Source organism: Pieris napi, chromosome 6 (assembly GCF_905475465.1).
Source record: "Pieris napi chromosome 6, ilPieNapi1.2, whole genome shotgun sequence".
NCBI lineage: Eukaryota > Metazoa > Arthropoda > Insecta > Lepidoptera > Pieridae > Pieris > Pieris napi.
Window position 1 is genome coordinate 13,016,721 of NC_062239.1, and position 19,551 is coordinate 13,036,271.

At 33.1% G+C, this 19,551-nt stretch overlaps 1 protein-coding gene across 4 annotated transcripts in view; it reads right to left on the bottom strand.

Annotated features, from left to right (window-relative positions):
• Window positions 1-16,676, bottom strand: part of LOC125050288 (KH domain-containing, RNA-binding, signal transduction-associated protein 2-like) — an 84,216-nt gene extending 67,540 nt beyond the window's left edge. For all 4 annotated transcript variants that reach the window (XR_007117123.1, XM_047650020.1, XM_047650019.1 and 1 more), the window contains exon 1: window positions 16,560-16,676. The gene's annotated coding sequence lies outside the window, so the exon portion shown is untranslated. The remainder of the gene's footprint in view (window positions 1-16,559) is intronic.
• Between the last annotated feature and the right edge of the window lie 2,875 nt (window positions 16,677-19,551).

The window sequence follows — 19,551 nt, forward strand, 5'->3', positions numbered from 1 at the left end:
TATTTTTTATTAAAAAACCAATGGCTCGTAAGAAATTTTCACTAAAATGAAATTTCTTAATAATACAGTGATTCCTCTTTGACACCAATTTATATTCCAATCTCCCTTTTTTCCTTCGTGATGCACGATTCAATTTATTTGTTCTGCCCTAATTTATACGAAGGCTGTTAAATCCCAAAGGGTTGTGTTGTTTCTCATACTCGTACATGATTGCATAAACTAAAACCACAGAATATAAAATGATTTTCAAATTACATGTCGATCATAATGTGTGTTCGTAATAGATACCGTTTTTATAAATTTTATTGAGGGTAACACAATTTTTTTCTTACACACACACACACACTTCACATTTTTTGGCTTTGTTAACGCACTTGTAATTGGTAAAAAAAAAATTACGCCCTAAGTACTGTTTTGTGCGTGTTATGAATTTTTAGCAATTGAACTCAAAGGAATATATTGTTTCTGTGATAATTGTTCCCTTATCCCTACGACTGACATAGCTTTATATTATGTATTGCAAATAGAAATCGTGTATCAACGCCTGTTATTTGTGACACTCTGATAAAATCAATTATTGAAAATTACATGATATAATTCTTTCTCTTTTGTGGAAAAATAAATTGTTTTGTTCATAGGCTGTAACTCAAAATAAAATGTCCGCCTAATTCTGAATATATCTAAATGTATACAAACAAGTTTTGTAGCATATTTTTCATCTCCCCGTAATAAATTGAAATGACCCAATTCGCGCAAATTATAGGAAGTCGTAAATATGAGATGGAGGATGTAATATATGAGTTAATCTCAACAACTCATTCATCATAAACAAACACACAAATTGCTTTCAGTGCGTTTCACTTACGAAGAAAATATTATTCTATTTTCGCACATTGTTCACCAAATTTTATTTTACGTTACTATCACTAACACGACTTTAACTAGGTAGGAAGTAGTTTGTAGTCTTAATTTACTGATTATTATTGGTTTAAGATACGCGAAGTAGAAATCACCATAGATTGCAAACATTTATAACACGAGATAATAGATAAAATGATACTATTGTAAATGTAATGATTGAACATTCCATTTGAGTCTCGTATATCTTCACGTCACGTCATGTAGAGGAGTTTTACGTGCTGACTAATTAGTCTAGTCGACAAGTTGAAAATGGAACAAAATAGAGATACTGCTCTTAAAATTATGTGCGATAGCTCATTGGATCCGGAATGACGTCTAGAAAAATGTGCTAAAAGCGTGTATTAGCACATAAAAAATTGCAAAAGTTATAGACAATTAAAGATGAAAAAAAAATGGCATTTAGTTTTTTGCCAATATTTAATAAACTATTAATATTTAAGAAATTTCAAATAAAGATTCTGAAAGAGGAGGATTTTTCACTTACAATTAAGACGGTCGTTCGAGAAAATTTCGTTAGTTAACAATTATTTAACTTGTTGAAAAATTAACTTTAAGTAAAATTTTCAACGGGAATAAATTAATTATAGTGTTCAGAACACACCATAATTTTTTCAAATTTCAAAAAATATATTCAATACCTTAAATAAATTAATTAATGTGCCGTAGTCGCTTTTGACGCCACGCGCGAATCCTAAAAATGTCACCCGCAGACCTATTTTCATATAAATAATGGAGATAGAGTTCTGGGAGTTTAGAGTTTTTTATTGGAAATTTCCTCCTCTTTCAGAATCTTTATTTGAAATTTCTTAAATATTAATAGTTTATTAAATATTGGCAAAAAACTAAATGCCATTTTTTTTTCATCTTTAATTGTCTATAACTTTTGCAATTTTTTATGTGCTAATACATGCTTTTAGCACATTTTTTTAGACGTTATTCCGGATCCAATGAGCTATCGCACATAATTTTAAGAGCAGTATCTCTATTTTGTTCCATTTTCAACTTGTCGACTAGACTAAATTTACCTGCTTTTCTTTTCCATTCCGGGGCTTGGACCCAACGGACGTATCATCATATTCTATTAGTTTGTTTTCTAAATTTAATACCCTTGAAAAACGCGTTAATCTTAACTGATTCAAATTGAAAAAATATATTTTTTAAATTTTCATATATACACAGCAAGTACATATTACCGGTATCAGAGATATTACGAAGGTAAATTCAAAGGATTACAACTAATAAATCGTTTCACAAATAACAGAAACACGAAAATAACATGTAAATTTCGCCATTACTCTATTTCGATGTTATTCATATAGCGCGACTCGTAAAAACTTCTTTCATAGCTATAAAAGTCGTAGCCAAAATAAGTATGTCGACGTAACGCACGGTAGGTTGGTATTTCAACCGATAACATTCTACGGATTGATTTCGATAGAAATCACATTTTTTCATCTCTTACTTGATTATTCATTTTTTGTAATAGGCAAATAGGTAGGGAATGAAAATAAACGCCGCGAAAACAAAAAATCGTCAAAAACACCCAGTTCACGCACACATATCAAATTAAAAAAAAACGGTACAACCTTGGAGAAAGTTACCAAATTCAAGTACCTTGGGAGCATAATGACCAAGTGCTGGAGGAGAATGATGAAGATAAGCTGGACCGGAAAAAAGACCAATGAAGCGGTGCTGGGTATGGTCGGAGAAAAACGAAATCTGCTGAGTACCATAGAAAACCGGAGAGGGAAGATGATTGGACACCTGGTGCGACACGACAACTTCTTTGAGACCATCTTACAGGGGAAGATAGAAGGCAGGAGAGGATAAGGAAGACCGAGAATAGCTTACATAGACCAGATAGAGGTATATATTTCCAGGAGGTCAAGACACTGACGCAGAACCGCACTGAGTGGCGATCAATCCACAGACAAGAGCCCGGCTCTTAAATTTGGGGAAGAAGTAGGTAGGGTAGGTAGGGACTGACAATGTTTTCCTTAATCGTACGAGCGAGAAGTGGACCTCAGCCCTTCACCTGGTTTACATATTGACTTCTTTATTCAAATTTTTAGAGTAGAGTACAGTACAGAACAGTAGACAACATAGAGTAATTCTATATGTGTACTCGTATCGTAATATGTATTCGAATTGCAAATAACAAACAAAAAAATCAATGCAATCACATTGTTCAAACAAACTAATGTCACCATGTTTATTACTACACAGGCTAAAACTTCTATATTTGTTTGTTTCTACGCCAGTCATACGTTTAATACATTGATTTGCTAGGTTCAATCAATAAGCTATGCTATAAGTTTATATAATGTAAATGAATAGGTATAAATACTCATTTAAGGCTTTTAAAAATATTATTATATGTTTTATAAACTAACGACACAAAAATTTAAACGGAAAGTAGAATATCTCGAACACATTTTGCATTATATCGATACGAAAAATGGATAAATTCAAAAATAAAACAATTTTTAAAAGTTTGGTCCCTGTGGCAGTGTAACATACAGGGAGTATTGCAATACTTATTCGTTGTGCAAGGAAAGCACTACTATCGACCAAGACAACTTGTCTTTAATTAGTGCCTGTGCTCTTGAACCCCACGGCCCAAGAGTCTCAACTCCAAAGGGAACAAAATCAAAGTTGGCGGAGAAAGTCTTATTGAGCCGTTTATTTTTCTGCCTGCTCTGAAGCCGCGCCAGCTTTTGTGCCCGGCCAAGGGAGGTGAAATGGGGCTAACGTGTCTAAACAAGTAGCATCCCATACCAAAGCTCGTCCCATCTTCGAAAAAAGAAATAACTTCTTTATTATTACTACTAGGTACTTATTACTTCCTTAAAAAAATCTTAAAAGTCCAGCAACGTACTCGCTAAAAACTGAGTTTCAATAATAATATTATTCAAACAAAAATCTTTTAAGATTCAATTCTACACAGACAAAGTTGTGAACGTATACTTCAACTTAATAGTGAGACGGTGTCATAGTTATTGTTTGTTTAATAAACTTTGATTAAATCCCGGGATTTATATAAAGAGGACTCAGTGGAAAGTGTGAAGATATTTCAATTAGAAATGTGATGCCCACATCTTCGTAGGATCCAGACCTGATGTATTGATTATAGTAAGATGTAAACATCATATGACTGGTGAAAGCTTTAGTCCACCAAAGATGGAGGTCATCTAGTTATATAATATCAATAATGATACTAATACTAATAATAATTTATTTGCATGGATATGGTAGGTACAATAATGTCAAAATCTAGCATATTATATTACATTATTAATCATTATAGTCAATTCTTATATTATTTTATCACTACATCATCGCATTATTTAAATATATTTTTACTTCATCAAAATAAAATTAATGTTCCACGCAAATAATTATTAATAAAATAATATTTATTCGTTGTAATACTGGCATCAACTTCTAAAAAGTAAACAAAACATCCTAAAAGAGTATACATATTATAACTGTTTCGAATACACAAATAATTCATACATTAACTGAAAACCTATAAAAGATTTCCATCGTGTTAATTTATGCAAATTAATTAAAGAAACACGAATGCCGCGTTACGGCCCGGCTGTACCTAATTTAGATTAATAGTGGTTGGTCTGCGTTATAGCCTACTGTAAAATATACAGTTTTTAACCCTCTGTAATAAACTGTTTTATTCACTCAACGCTCTTAAAAGCTCGGTGAATTAATGGCGAAGATTTCCGCAGCGTAAAAAGAAACAGATTCGCAAATATATCTAAACAAGGTACCTGTCCTTACACAACACAAACTATATGTATGTAGGAGCAATGGCGCTGTCATTGTCATTATATTTCACAGAGCTCGTAAATTAACAATGTCAAAGTTTAACCAGTTTTATAGCTTTAATACTTGTGGTTTATTCGATTTGCCAATATTACTAGATCTTCAAATTAACGATTATTTAGTAGTCTATATTAATTGTAATTTCATAGTCATTATTATTAATGTCGGAGCAATGGCGTCAGTACCAGCTGCCTTTCTCAATATAGTTTAATAACATTTTATTTGATCTGTTAATGTTGCTTTATCAATAAATTAACGAATATTCAATGGTCGATAATAATAGTGCCTCCATAGTCAATATTATTACTATTTTTAAAGTTATAATAAATTAGTTTGTATAATAATTTGAAACTTAAAGACAATTAATATCAATGTATTCTTTGACAATCGTTCCTATCACTGACGTTTGACTCTGTAGTTGATTTGGGTTTGGTCGCGGAACGAGTACCTACACAAATGGTCACAAAACTTGTTTATCACAAATTCGGCCCTCAATTTGATTGAGCGGTCGAACCAAGCAGAAGTCAGTCAATAGTGGACTCTAATGTCGAAATTAAACGACTGATGCCATCAAAGGTCATCATCTTCAATAATTTATGTGTAGATATTAATTTTGTTAAAATTCGTGCTTTCTCGTTATTGTGCCTAGTTCCCCATTTTGTCTCTCTTACCCTTTATTCATTATTTAATTCATTCCCCTTACTCCGTCATGTATAAGCTGGACTGTTAAGTATTAACAAACAATATTAGATATATCCAGACGCGGTGTAGCCCTTTTCATAATGGTGATGCGCGACAAAAAGAGGTTTAAAAATATTTCAGGTGTGATACGAGAGCAATTTCGTTTTCTGACAATAATCGAATTCAACTGTACTGTCGAAAAAACTCTTCTCAATATTCTACAAACCCTATTCCTCAGGTCAATGTGGTAGAAGCAAGCGTAAAATCGCATGCAAAATTAGTTTTTCCGTATAAAATACATAATACGTATTCTGGCTCGCAGTATTTCGGCCCTATCCCATTTCTTTCACACACATTATTGACAGGCGTCAATCTCACAGCGTAACCTTATTCCGGCAAACAATTTGCACTACATTTTATAGTTCGTAAAACAGCTATAAGATCGAAGCAGAGGTCAGCAACTATTCAAACTTTAGTCATTAATAACAACACAATGGCACATAAAATAAGATACGACAGTTTATCTGTTTCTCTCAGTAATACTGCTGTATCAAACCAAAGTTATAATGCTAAGTTGTTCTTACTTCTTGTTTATGTGGATTCAGTTATTAAAGGCGGGCAAGGATTAATGATTATTAGCGGACTTGGTTACCACAATGTCAACGACCCGCATATTATCCTAAAATATTATAATCGTACAATATTATAAATCTACTTTACCGCCTCACTCTACTTATGACAATAACGGATGGATTCCTGTATTACTGATACCGAAATATTGAAAAAGTAGCACTTATTGTTCCAGAATACAATCCCCAATACTTTTAGCTTTAGCGATTGCTTTTTTATAGAGCAGTGTTGGCCTAGTGGCTTCAGCGTGCGACTCTCATACCTGAGGTCGTAGGTTCGATCCCCGGCTGTGCACAAATGGACTTTCTTTCTATGTGCGCATTTAATATTTTCTCGAACGGTGAAGGAAAACATCGCGATGAAACTAGGATCCGTATGTGTATGTACGTATTTATTTTATGGGATTCATATTCCCACCATGTACATCAATTCACTAAATCTTGCAAGCCCTGGCCAAGTTATGCTTTAAGCGTTTTGGTAATTATATTATTAAAAGACATCAAGTCTTTTAATAATAAAATTACTCACTTGGTTGTCATGTAATTCTGAAGAAGCCTTTTTTTTTTTTTTTTTTTTTTTTTTTTTTTTTTTTTTTTTAAATTTCCCACTATCCCCGACTCTTGTGGTGCGGGACCTTATTTTGTACATATATTTTGTAGAAACATATACATACATACATACACTAAGAGATTTCCTAATATACATATATATCCATATATAAAAATACACATATTTCTATTTTATATTCATGGGCCAGTGGGGGCCCGTCTCACCTCTGCTACGCTCTTGTTGCAGCGAGTGACACATCTCACTACCTTACTGCAGAAATCTTCCAGTTGCGATCTGAAGTTTTTTAATATATCCGGTAAATGCTCGGTTGTTACCTTTGTATTGATTTGTTGCTCGAGATCGCACCTGGAGGCTCCGAATACAGGACATTCTACAATGAGATGTATCACTGTCTGACTCGTTTGTGAGTCGCACGTACACGACGGATCTGACTTCAAGCCAAATCTGTGCAGGTATTCAGCAAACGCCCCATGTCCTGTTAAGATCTGCATCATTTGTGGGCTAGGTCTTTTTTGTCTAATAATTTTGTACCCGTCTATAACACTACTTATAAAGAATTTTGTTGTTTTAGCGGTATGGGTATCTTTGTACCGTTTGTCCCACTCCGATATCGTTTTCTGTCTAACCTCTTTCCTGATGTAAGAAAGCGGTATCTTTACGTAATCCACTTTTGTCCCCAATGTTTCCGCCGTCTCCTTTGCTAAGGCGTCCGCTCTCTCATTTCCCGGTATACCGATGTGGGCCTTAATCCAATGAAGGTCTATGTTGATGCCTTTTTCTCGGCTTGTTCTTAGCTTATGACGAATTTCAACTACCTGAGGATTTAGAGAGCGTTCGCCCGTGACGGCTACCAGGGACGCGCGTGAGTCACTATAAATTGCGGCATGTTTTTTGTTTTTGATGACATCATCGACTGCACTGCGGATGGCTATTAATTCAGCTTGGTATACAGTACAATGTCGTGATAGCTTGATTTTTAGATTTTCCGTTTCGCTTCCATTTTCCCATTTAGACCAAGCCGCGCCCACTCCGAGGTTAGTCTTGCTACCATCGGTATACATTTTTAGGATTTCTTCGTTATCCAGCCGTTCGTGGTTATCAACGATGTTAAAATGTAGGCCTGTTTGTTTTGCAGGGTGTGGTAGATCCTTAAATGATGACCTTCGTTCTATCTTAAGATCCTCTAATCCACTCGGAGATAAACCCCTTCTGGCTTCATACATAGTAGCTTCCTCTTGTACTCTTAAATCCAGAGGCAGTGTGCCTGAGAGTAGTATGGAGGCGTTCAGTGAAACCGTCCGGTAGGACCTACATATTTTCTGGGCAAAGCCTCGTTGTAGCTTGCCCAGTGTTTTGCGTACATAAAGCTTTTTCACAGATGGTGCCCAGGCCGCAGCAGCATAAGTAATAATAGGTTCTATTACAGTGTGATATATACTGCGATAATATCCGAATTTAGTCCCCAGTTAATTCTGGCTGCTTTAGATAGCTGTTTGTAAATTTTGATTGCCTTATTACAAACGTTTTTTATATGGCCGTTAAATGTAAGTTTTTGATCTATTTCAAGTCCCAATACTTTAATTTGTTTATCGATGCTGATTGGTTCTGAGTTCATGGTAAGGCGTGGGGTATAAAACTTATGTTTGCGCGTCACCACCATGGCTTTGGTCTTGTGAGGCGCAAATTTAAGTTTGTTTCGGGCACCCCACTCGTGTACGAAGGCAAGGACACGGTTGGCTTTCAATTGAATCTCCTGCCCACTGTTCCCTTCAAATATTATCAGTACGTCATCCGCGAATGCCTGCATATATTCCGTTCTATGTGCCAACTCCTTAAGAAGAGGGTCAATTAACAGGTTCCATATGGTAGGGCCTCCGATAGAGCCTTGGACGCACCCTTTTGTTGTTCCCTTGCTTATCTCTTCTCCAGCATATCTTAGTGTCACCTTCCTATTTTCTAAATAACTATCCATAACTCTTCTGAGGTTTACCGGACAGCCTTCTTCTGCCAGACGAATTTTTATATACGAAGAAGCCTTTGTAATAGCTGTATAATAATCGCTTTCGTCTGTTTTAAAAATTTTATACAAAGTTTTAACACGAATATAATATGTACAAAGTTCACCGGGTCACCTAGTCTACTTATGTGCTTATTTCTAATGCAATCCTAATTACATAGTAATATGAGATTCATGTAATGAGAGAGTTTCATTTCCTGCACCAGTTCATATTTTATTTTTAATTCCACTGCGGCATGCACTTTGCGGGTATTATTTATAGTTTTATTAGCTTTTTATTTCTTGAAATAAATGTGTTCTCTACTTCTCAACTCGTAAAATTTGTTTTATAGTATTTTTAGCATGAAATCGTGAAGTTGACGTCAGAAAGCAAATGGGGTTTTTCCATTTGTCTTTGTATGATGTAGGTTTACAAAGAACTACATCATTTTCACTGAAATTTTTAGTTCTATTTGTGGTTTATGAGTTTTTTATTTATTTAAGTTTTAATTCGACTATAATCGAGGAGTCTTTCAGATTGAACAGATTTCTATTTATTTAATTTTAATTATTGTATATTTGTGTGTTGGAAATAAATAACTATAATTAAAACAAAACTTTATTAATATTATTTATTTAAAGATAGTCTAGAAGTCTTCAGTCACCGTAACCACGCACGCTGTAAAGCACGCGAAACGTCGGATAAATTTAAAATTATGTTAAATAGTTGTAAATTTATAATAATACATAACTTCAATCCGGTTAAAAAGTTTTTTCTTTAAATGTGTAAAGGTCATAGACTTAGTATATACTGGCGTATATACGCCAGTATATACTAAGTCTATGGTAAAGGTTATGTAAATCAAAGACAATACTATGGTTAAACCGTTTTTGACATATAAGCACCCACGCACTTTGAACACGTATAACCTAGTTACCTAGTTATGTTGACAAGTCAATTTAATTTGACTAAATTTTTTACGTTCACTATTAGTTTCCCCGGTCATTTCTACATTTGTATTTTATAAATTATTTTAAAACGTAACATCCTTGAAGATGAAGTATGTTACGATATTTTATAACAAGGAGGATCTCGATAATATAATATATGCATACTAAACATTGTATATTATTGTATACAACAGTCATACATGACGAAGCAAGTATTTGTTTAGCCTGTGATGTAGCTATTCGTAGATGCTGTAGCAGATTCGTAGCTAGGTATTCGTAGCAAGCGAGCTGTAAACCTAATCGGACTGTAGTATTTCGATGTCTACCTTGTAGACCTAGAGTCCTTACGTATTATGACCAATTTTAAGTGTTTACGACCAGCAAAGTTACTTTAGTTTATTTTACGAGTGGAAAGACTCAATATTGCGATGTTAAAGTGATTTTAGATGGAACAGTATGAAACTTATATCATGTTAGAACTTTTACTAACTTTGGAACCCGCATTCACTTCTTTGTATGTGAGATAGATAAAAACTAAAAATGTTCCATCTTTCACACAGATAAAGAACTAATATTTTTTACTACATCATAGAAGTTATTTATTCATATCAACCAGTAATTTAATTTAAAAGCGCTACTGTAATCAAATATGTTTTATTAATGTAATAATACTATCAAAGCATAAAATATTTTCACTATCGTGATTCATGTGCATTTTTCTTTTTCATTTGTCCTTTTTTTAAATAATGTCCTATTCACTGTATACATATGATTCAATTGCTTTGTTTTGTTCCATTTGTTTTGTCTATATGTCTTATGTATACTTCTAGCGCTTGCCTTATCTAATTTTTTTTCTCACTGGCAACCAACGGAAGAGATCGCTCGAAAGCGATAAGGCCGTCAGTTGCCCTCCCCTTCATTTAATAATGTCAACTATTTATGTATTCTATTTTTGTATGCAACACAGTGTTAGTAAATCAGTAATTTTATAAATTACTTCCAACTTTAAATAAAAACTAGGGTCTTGCTTATTAAATGAAAATTGGTGGTTAATTGAATGGTTCCCGATTTATCTTATAAAAAAAATTAGACACACACAATATGAAGTGAAGTTAGACAAGTTAGAAGTGATAACAGAGAATTTACACTGGTTTAAGTCAGTAAAAGTCGTGAATCACCGTATTATTATGTAAAGATAAGTTAGTATTTCAAAGTCACGTTATTTTTGTTCGGAGCCCTTTTGATTTATTCGTGACGCGCCGTCCATGCTAAATGGGCCAAGTTTGAGGACCGTAACAAAATATAATTTACATATTTTCACAATCAGGACCACCCTGTATAATGTTGAATACTCCGGAAATGTACATTTTATTGATTTACGCCATTTGAATATTTATGTATTTGTCACGCATTTGTGGAACATTTTGTTATGTAAATTGTGATATAAAACTTTTTTCTTTATTTTTCCTGTGTGATATAAAATAATAAAGTGAATTTTTATACTTTGCGGTAGGTGGTTGAACTAAATTAATAAATTAACCCTGCAAAAATCACCATATGGGTTGTTATCATATGTATAAGTAAGGATAAACACTTTGTGAATTTAATATATGTTTTTATAATAAAACTAGCTGACCCGGCAAACGTTTGTTTTGCCATGTATATTATTTCTAGGAGACATTTTAAGTCAATAACAAAAACAATCTACAATAATAAAAAATAGGGGTTGATCTTAGAGGGGTGAAAATTAGGGGTTGTATGTATTTTTGTATGTTGTATCATAAAAAAATAAAAACAAAAAAAATTAATAAAACATTTTTTTGGCCTGGACCACCCATGACATTTAGGGGTTTGAAAGATTTTCACACTTACTGAATATGCATAAAAAAATTTATAAGAATCGGTCGAGCCGTTTCAAAAGGGTATGGGAACGAACATTGTGACGCGAGAATTTGATATATATAGAGATATATTCGGAATATAATAATAAAAAGATACTACAAAAGCGCTATTAATATTTACAATAAAAACATTATTTACAATATCAAAAAGTAGAAAATTAAAATCGAATTATACTTAAAACCCTATGTTCATAGATGTTTCCTTCAGATAAGATGATCAGTCTTTACTGCGGCACGTCGCCAAGTTTCCTACACCGTATTAACTAGTAGGGTATACGCGTATAGCGTATATATACATATATTACTATAGTAGCCAATTTTGAACCAAGAAAACCTTCGATTTGTTTTGCAACTGTTAGAAAAAGTAAGTAAAATACAGACTAAATCCATATAATTATTATGAATAATAAAATATTGAAGTACTAAATAAAATGATTATTCAAATAATGAAGAAGCAATGTTTTTGATAAATTAAATTGGCCTAGTTATACAATTTTTTTTGAACATATTTATATAATAAAAAAAAAAATAGAACTTGTTCGCATGTAAAAATCTGCATACAATTGTTCTTTATATCTATGTAAAAAGAATTATATAAACTCGAATGCAGTAGCCTCACACAATAGTAGTAACATGATGAAAAGCTTTGTGCTAGTTCAATTACTGATGGAATTTGTTTTATCTATTCTATTGTTATTTTAATTAAAACTGACATATGCCTTTATCCTTTATTTTATATAATTATTACATGCAATAGATTATTACAAATTTATTTCACAATGACATAAGGCCAAGTGCTCTGTTTTACTAAGAACAAACTAAGAAACTCTGCTGTCTCTGAAGGAAAAACAAATGACATATACAAAATCTTATTTTTTCAAATGAATAGTCCTTGACATTGTAATATACCTAACTTGAAGCAGTTCAATCGTAATAAATGCGTATTTATTCCACCGTATTCTCCAGATTTGGCCCCCAGTGAAATTTTCCTGTTCTCATACCTCAAGAGAATGCTCGCTAGACAGAAATTTTGCACTGATGAAGAGGTAATCGCCGAAACTGAAGCCTATTTTAAGGCTAAAGACAAATGATCTTCGAAAAATTGTATAGCTGCTTTAATCGCTCTCGAAGGCAACTATTTTAAATCAAATGAAATTCTATGTTAGCCTACGAACTTTTCAGTCCACCTGTTAGAAGTTGTTCAAAAAACTATAATCATTACTTCAATTAGGTCATGAATCGATTTAAGAAATTAATTAATTTCTTTAATCTGTCTCATTACATTGTTAAAAGCGAACACTCATCTGTCCTGTTCTATCACTGCGAAAACACTATTTGACAGAAAGAGACGAATGAGTACTTTAATTGTGACGGCGTATTAAGATTTATTTAGTTTTTATATTACTATTTGGAAGATTCAAATAAAACTCATAACATTTGTAAAAAAATATAATTGGTATGCAGTATTATGGAGAATAAATGTGTCTACTTTTTATTATTATATGTTATTTTTTACTAGCGTTATACCGCGGTTTTACCTGCATCGATTTGGTAATATCGTGATGTTTTATGTCCTCTAGAATTCATCTATAAATTACTATTCAGTAGCTTGTAAGTTTTGTCCGTTTAACCATAAGAACAAAAGGAAGAAGAGTTTGAATTAGTATAGATTAACTCATTTAATTATTATAATATTATAGTAATAATGATTAACAGTAATCATTCGAAAAGAGATAATAAATTGTCTAATACTTCATTCGTAAAAAGCGCTTTCTCCGTATAACGACACTCCCAGAAGACCAAAACAGGTGTTGTGTTGCTCGATTCTATATTATACAGGTGACAATTACTTCGAGTCTATATATGCCAGAAGCTTTTTTAAACTAAGGTTTTTAGTATGGATAAAGTTGACTTTTTATTTACTAAAAGCTATCTCGAAGCTTTTCACGAGGAACTAAACCTAGAACCTTAGAGATAAAAAATTCTAAAGCAAGCTCGAAGTGACCACTGACCAGTGTAGCTTATGCTACGTGCTTTTTAATTAAAGCCTTGTCTTACAGTATAATCTATGTTGTACACTTTTTTGCTGGAAACATTTCAAAGCTTGAAGAATTAAAAGTGCAAAAACAAGTGAGCTTCGGAAATAAATTAAAACTTAGGTTAGACAACATTTTATAAAAAATAGAACGGAAAATGTTTTTGTTCAGGTTATTTAATAGGACGCTATATCTATGTTTTATTTATATTTTGAATCTGTGCTTGACAACTGATTGATAGGTACTATGTAATCTGTTATCGGACGTAAAAAAGGATTTTTTAGTTTGTCCCGTATATGTGTGATATTGTTGGATTCGGATTTTATTTGAGTATGACGAACTATTTTAACCTTAAATGTGTGCCCACTAATTTCATAGACGCTAAATTCATATAGAGATGATTTTAACGAAGTTATAAAGTAGGTATTTGTAGGAATATAAATAATATAAAAAATAGGTCTTTTATATCTTCAAAATCAAAGTAAACTTAATTAATAATATATTATTTCAAAGAAAATAAATTATTTTATGTTTTGAATTATTTTTATCTATACTAAAATATATAAATAAAATATATTTTCTAATTTGTTTGCAAGAACCCCACTCTAGGTGAAGGCGTCGTTGAAGGATCTTCAGGTATCACGGTCATGGAACAGCTGCATCCACTCGGGCCAGCCGTTTTGATAATCCCCATGACCCATCTCGTGAGCAATCTTCCTTTATATCATTTCTCAATAAGCCTCCCCACCGGATCGCCCTCATGAGCCATCTCTCGTCTGACCATCTTCCTACATGCCCTGCCCATCTCCATTTAAGCTTTTGTTTAGAAAATAGTTTTGGCCTAGTGGCTTTAGCGTGCAACTCTCATCCCTGAGGTCGTAGGTTCGATCCCCGGCTGTGCACCAATGGACTTTCTATGTGCGCAGATAACATTCGCTCGAACGGTGAAGGAAAACACCGTGAGGAAACCGGCTTGCCTTAGACCCAAAAAGTCAACGGCGTGCGTCAGGCACAGAAGGCTGATCACCTACTTGCCTATTAGATTAGCAAATGATCATGAAACAGATACAGAAATCTGAGGCCCGCACCTAAAAAGGTTGTAGCGCAATTGATTTATTTTATTAGAGCATAGTTTAGGGCATCGATAGCTTTCACATAGTTAAATAATGACAGGTTTTTAATTCTTTGAGGTATTTTGATCGTTATAAAAATAAAGACAGTCCAAGTACATACATATATCCGTGGTTACGATTAACACAAATGACACCTACTTTATACTACAATTATTAAAGTAGCATAATATATAAAGTCAACGTCACGTGCTAAACAACAATTGTAATAACTCGTGTTCTCTTGATTAATATATTAATGTCTAAAACCAAATTTTACATTAGCTTAAAACTGAACATTTTTGCCTAAAGCTAATCCGATTTATATTATCTGAATAATAAATCGTATTAGTGTTATTTTTACAAAGAATACTGAGTTTTATTACTTAACTTACTGGTTGGACCTAAGTGTGGTAAATATAATCACTCGTAGGTGTGCAACTATTTTCTGTTGACATATTTATATATATAATTTGATATTGGATTTTGGTGATATATATCTCTTAGAATGATCAAGTTATTATAGTAAAAATAGCTATCAAGGTATTTTTCGGAAACAATTATTGTTACAAGACAGGTCTATTGGAATTTCTAGATGGGCAATTAAACGTACTAGGTGATAAGTGTGAAATCCAATAAAGATATAGAAAAATATCAAAATAATATTGCAAAAATACTGTTTTTACACGATCCGCAATCCCGTGATGTGTCATAATTTTCCCCAATTCACGGTTAGCAGGTGAATAATAGCGATCTTGCTCCGTCATTGCGTACCAATTACAAAATAGTTTGGACAAAGATTCACCCTCTTTTATTCAGGCGTGATGCGACAATTTCCTATTCTCCCATATTCTATACATACAAAAAACTCTATGGATAAAAGTATATTGTTATTACCACCACATCGGGTTGATTGGAATACTAATAAAATGTTATTGACATCGAGTACATCATATTTAAAAAAAATCTTTAACGGTGATAAATGCGAATTTATTACATTATATACACGATGTTTCGAGTTACGACTGCAGTTATTTCATACTTTACCTATAATTTTCAACACCGAATACGTGTAAAAGCTATAATGAAACAGGCAACGTGGTAAAATAACATACAGCGTATTGCTTAATAACGTCCGGTTTTCCAGATAACAGGTCCGCCCAAACATTATTTTATTTATCACTAGATGAACTCGTGAACTTCGTATCACCTACATATATTTGTGTCAAAACGTAATACAACATTTTTAAAACAGACCAAAGACAACCTCGAACTACACATATATATATATGACATCCAAGAATACACAATAGGAACTGATTTTATTGGAAAATTTAACTGTCGTTTTTAGTATTTTTCTTTACTTATTATTTATGTCCACTGTTTTAACTTTCTCTGGACTTCCACAAATAATTCAAGACCAAAATTAGCCAAATCGGTCCAGCCGTGTTCGAGTTTTTGCGAGACTAACGAACAGCAATTCATTTTTATATATATAGATAGATATCAGAATCAATTAACACAATATTGCACTAACGATTATTAAACAGAAGGCTCTCATGATAATTGATTAATATGTGAAAGTATACTTTGTTATAGTCAAGCATTAATTAAATTACTTCATTTCACGTTTACCCAGAAATATAACTAAGTATAAAAACAACTGACGATATTACTGAATTTGGATTATCAGTTTATCACTAATATATAGACAAAGGCTAACTCATACTACTAATAGGCTTAGCTACATATGATACGCAATTATTTCGCCCTAAATCAAGTCATACAAAAAAAGCGAAATGGACATAAAATTCCAATTCATTAAATCTCAAATATCCAAATTGCGCTGAAAATCACGCACCGATTAAAGTCATTTTGGCTTGAATAATATCCTAAATAATAATATATAATTAATACCACATACCTTTGGATTTATTAACACCTGTTTCAGATAAATTTCACTAATAGTCGCACAATTATAAGCACTACGATACACGCGGTTTTCACAGGACGTGGGCGTGACGTCGTTACTGATCTACAGGCGATTCGGCACTGAAGCTTTCTCAGCTCTAGGAAAATGATGGAACACCGGTTCCATTCAAATTTTCATATAGAGCGCATGTCTAAAATTATCTGCGAAGTAAATACGACTCTATTTCAGTGTAGCACAGTAACTTTCTTTTTGTTTTTATCCCTTATTAATACTATAAATATATAAATAGATAACGACAAATCTGACCCACCTATGGGAATAATTAATTGCTGTTTTAATTAAGTATTTACGAATAAGTCATGTAGACCCTTAGTGAGTTCTTAATATAGAAATCTCTGAAAAAGAAAGCTTTTGTCATTTTCAAATTAGAATTGAATGTGATATTGAGTTTTCGATTTCGTTTTTAAATTTCAAAACGTTTTTGACGATATTCGTTTTCTATTGTAATATTACTCTTTTCTTCCGCGTCTTTTCTGAACTTTCTCAAAGAGAATAAAAAAGTTGTCAATACAAAAAGTTGTCAATACAAAAAGTTGTCAATATACGAAACCAGGCTAGCGCACTTAAAGATGTTGTCATTGGAAAATTGTAGAAAAAAAAATGTTATATCGATTGCATTAAGATATTTAACAATCAGGTTGATTGCCCTTTTAACTAAATTTGAATTTCGTGTCCTTTTAACTAATTTATTTTAATTAGATAAGGCAGGCATCCCATCTTCCCATTTTCCATCCTTTCAGTAGAACGCATTAAGTTCGAAACTCGACATTGAGATTGAGCATTCTGATAAACGAGCTAGGTCTGGATATCAATAGTTGATCCCCTCACACTTTGAAAACAATTTTCGTTTAGTTTTTATAATTTAATTTCTTTGTTGATTTTTTTTATTATCTCTTCGTTTTTTCGCCTATTAGTGCTTGTCACATTAAAAATGTTATTTTATTTTCAGTGTAGGTTCAGTCAGTCAGGTCAGTATGCCGAACATAATTAAATAAAATTTCTTCAAACCATTTCACCTGACAGTTATTATATCCGTCAAAACGATTATTTCATATCAGTTATAGTTATGATAAGTGGTAACAGAATCGTATTTCGTGGTTTATAATTATATTTTAATATTTTTTGAGATTACGGAGATTTCATTACAATAGATCTCTGGAAATTCACACACTCACATAAATAAAACCAATTTGTTGCAAGAATTTCACTGTCCCTGACTACGACTGCTGTTTAGTTTAATGATCAATTTGTGTGGTTTTCACCTATAAATATTGTCATGAGGTGTAAGTACCTATTAATAATTAATAATTGACTAAAATTTTACGATTCTTCTGAAGAGGTTGGTTGGTTGGCTTAAGCGTGCGATTCTCATCCTTGAGGCAGTAGGTTCGATCCCCGGCTGTGCACCAATGGACTTTCATTCTATGTGCGCATTTAACATTCGCTCAAACGGTGAAGGGAAATATCGTGAGGGAACCGGCTTGCCTTAGACCCAAAAAGTCGACGGCGTGCATCAGGCACAGGGGGCTGATCACCTACTTGCATATTAGATTGACAAAAAAATTTATCATGAAACAGATACAGAAATCTGAGGCCAAGACCTAAAAGGCGCCACTGATTTATTTATTTTTATGAAGAGGTTACCAAATGACAAAATACACGAAATTCACTAACGTTCACACAGTTATATTACAAAAGCGATGTGGTTTTTAAACCTCATAAATCTTTACGTTCTTAACAAGAACAGTCTGCCTATATTTCCCGTAAACGGGTTCTCAGTACGACCCGTATATTTGTCCTATACACGTAACTTTGGACAGAGCAAAGTTCGTTTTTTTATTTGTTGCAAATGGCCCCGATACTATAAAGCCCATCGTTTACCCTTTATAAAATGGAGTACATTTTCCCGAATATACTCTATGAATAAACCTCGTATTTAATTAAAATTACTTACTTAAAAAATGCACAAAATAATTATCCTGAATCTATAACTGTTTTATTTAATTTAATAAATAAACCATAGACTTATAAGCAACCCATCACGTGTCGTGAGTTTTGGATCATTCACTAGACATTTCAGCTAATACCTTGAAAACTATCAGTCTGATGATAATCCGGTGTATTAGTTTCCTATTCGCTGCCGTCTCATTCGACAGATAGATCATCTAGATTGGACGGATCTACGGACTGCTATGCTTGAACATGACAATTTCTTCGTTCGGGTTTTTTGATGTCGGTAGAAATCGATTGATTATTCAATATTTCGTGAGCGATACAACGATTATAGTGGACATACAATTTTTTGATACCATTTTTATAAATGATTTGCCTTTAGCCTTAAAATAGGCTTCAGTTTCGGCGATTACCTCTTCATCAGCACAATATTTCTGTCGAGCGACCATTATCTTGAGGTCTGAGAAGAGGAAAAAGTCGCTGGTTTTTTTTTATCTAAAAGGAGACAAACGGGCAGGAGGCTCGCCTGATGTTAAGTGATACCTCCGCCCATGGACACTGACATTGCTAGAAGTCTCGCAAATGCGTTGCCGGCTTTTCAAGAATTCGTACGCTCCTTTCTTGAAGGACCCGAAGTCGAATTGGTTCAGAAATCCTTCAGTGGGCAGGTGGCGGCAAAAACTGCCTTAAAAAACGCTCAGTTGTGAAACGACGGAAGTCGAGGGGATACAGATGGTAACCAATCTGGAGAATACGCTGGATGCGGAAGCAATTCGAAAACCCAATTCATGGAATTTAGCATTATTTTGATGACGTTGAGGTTATTTTACAATATTAGTACCTATTATATTCATAAGACTGTATTTGAATGAAGATGAATTAGTTCGCTTTCACTCAAGGGTTTCATTCTTGGGGAAACAAAGATTGATTAGATGCCAATTTATTTGCGAGGAATATGAAGTAAATTTAA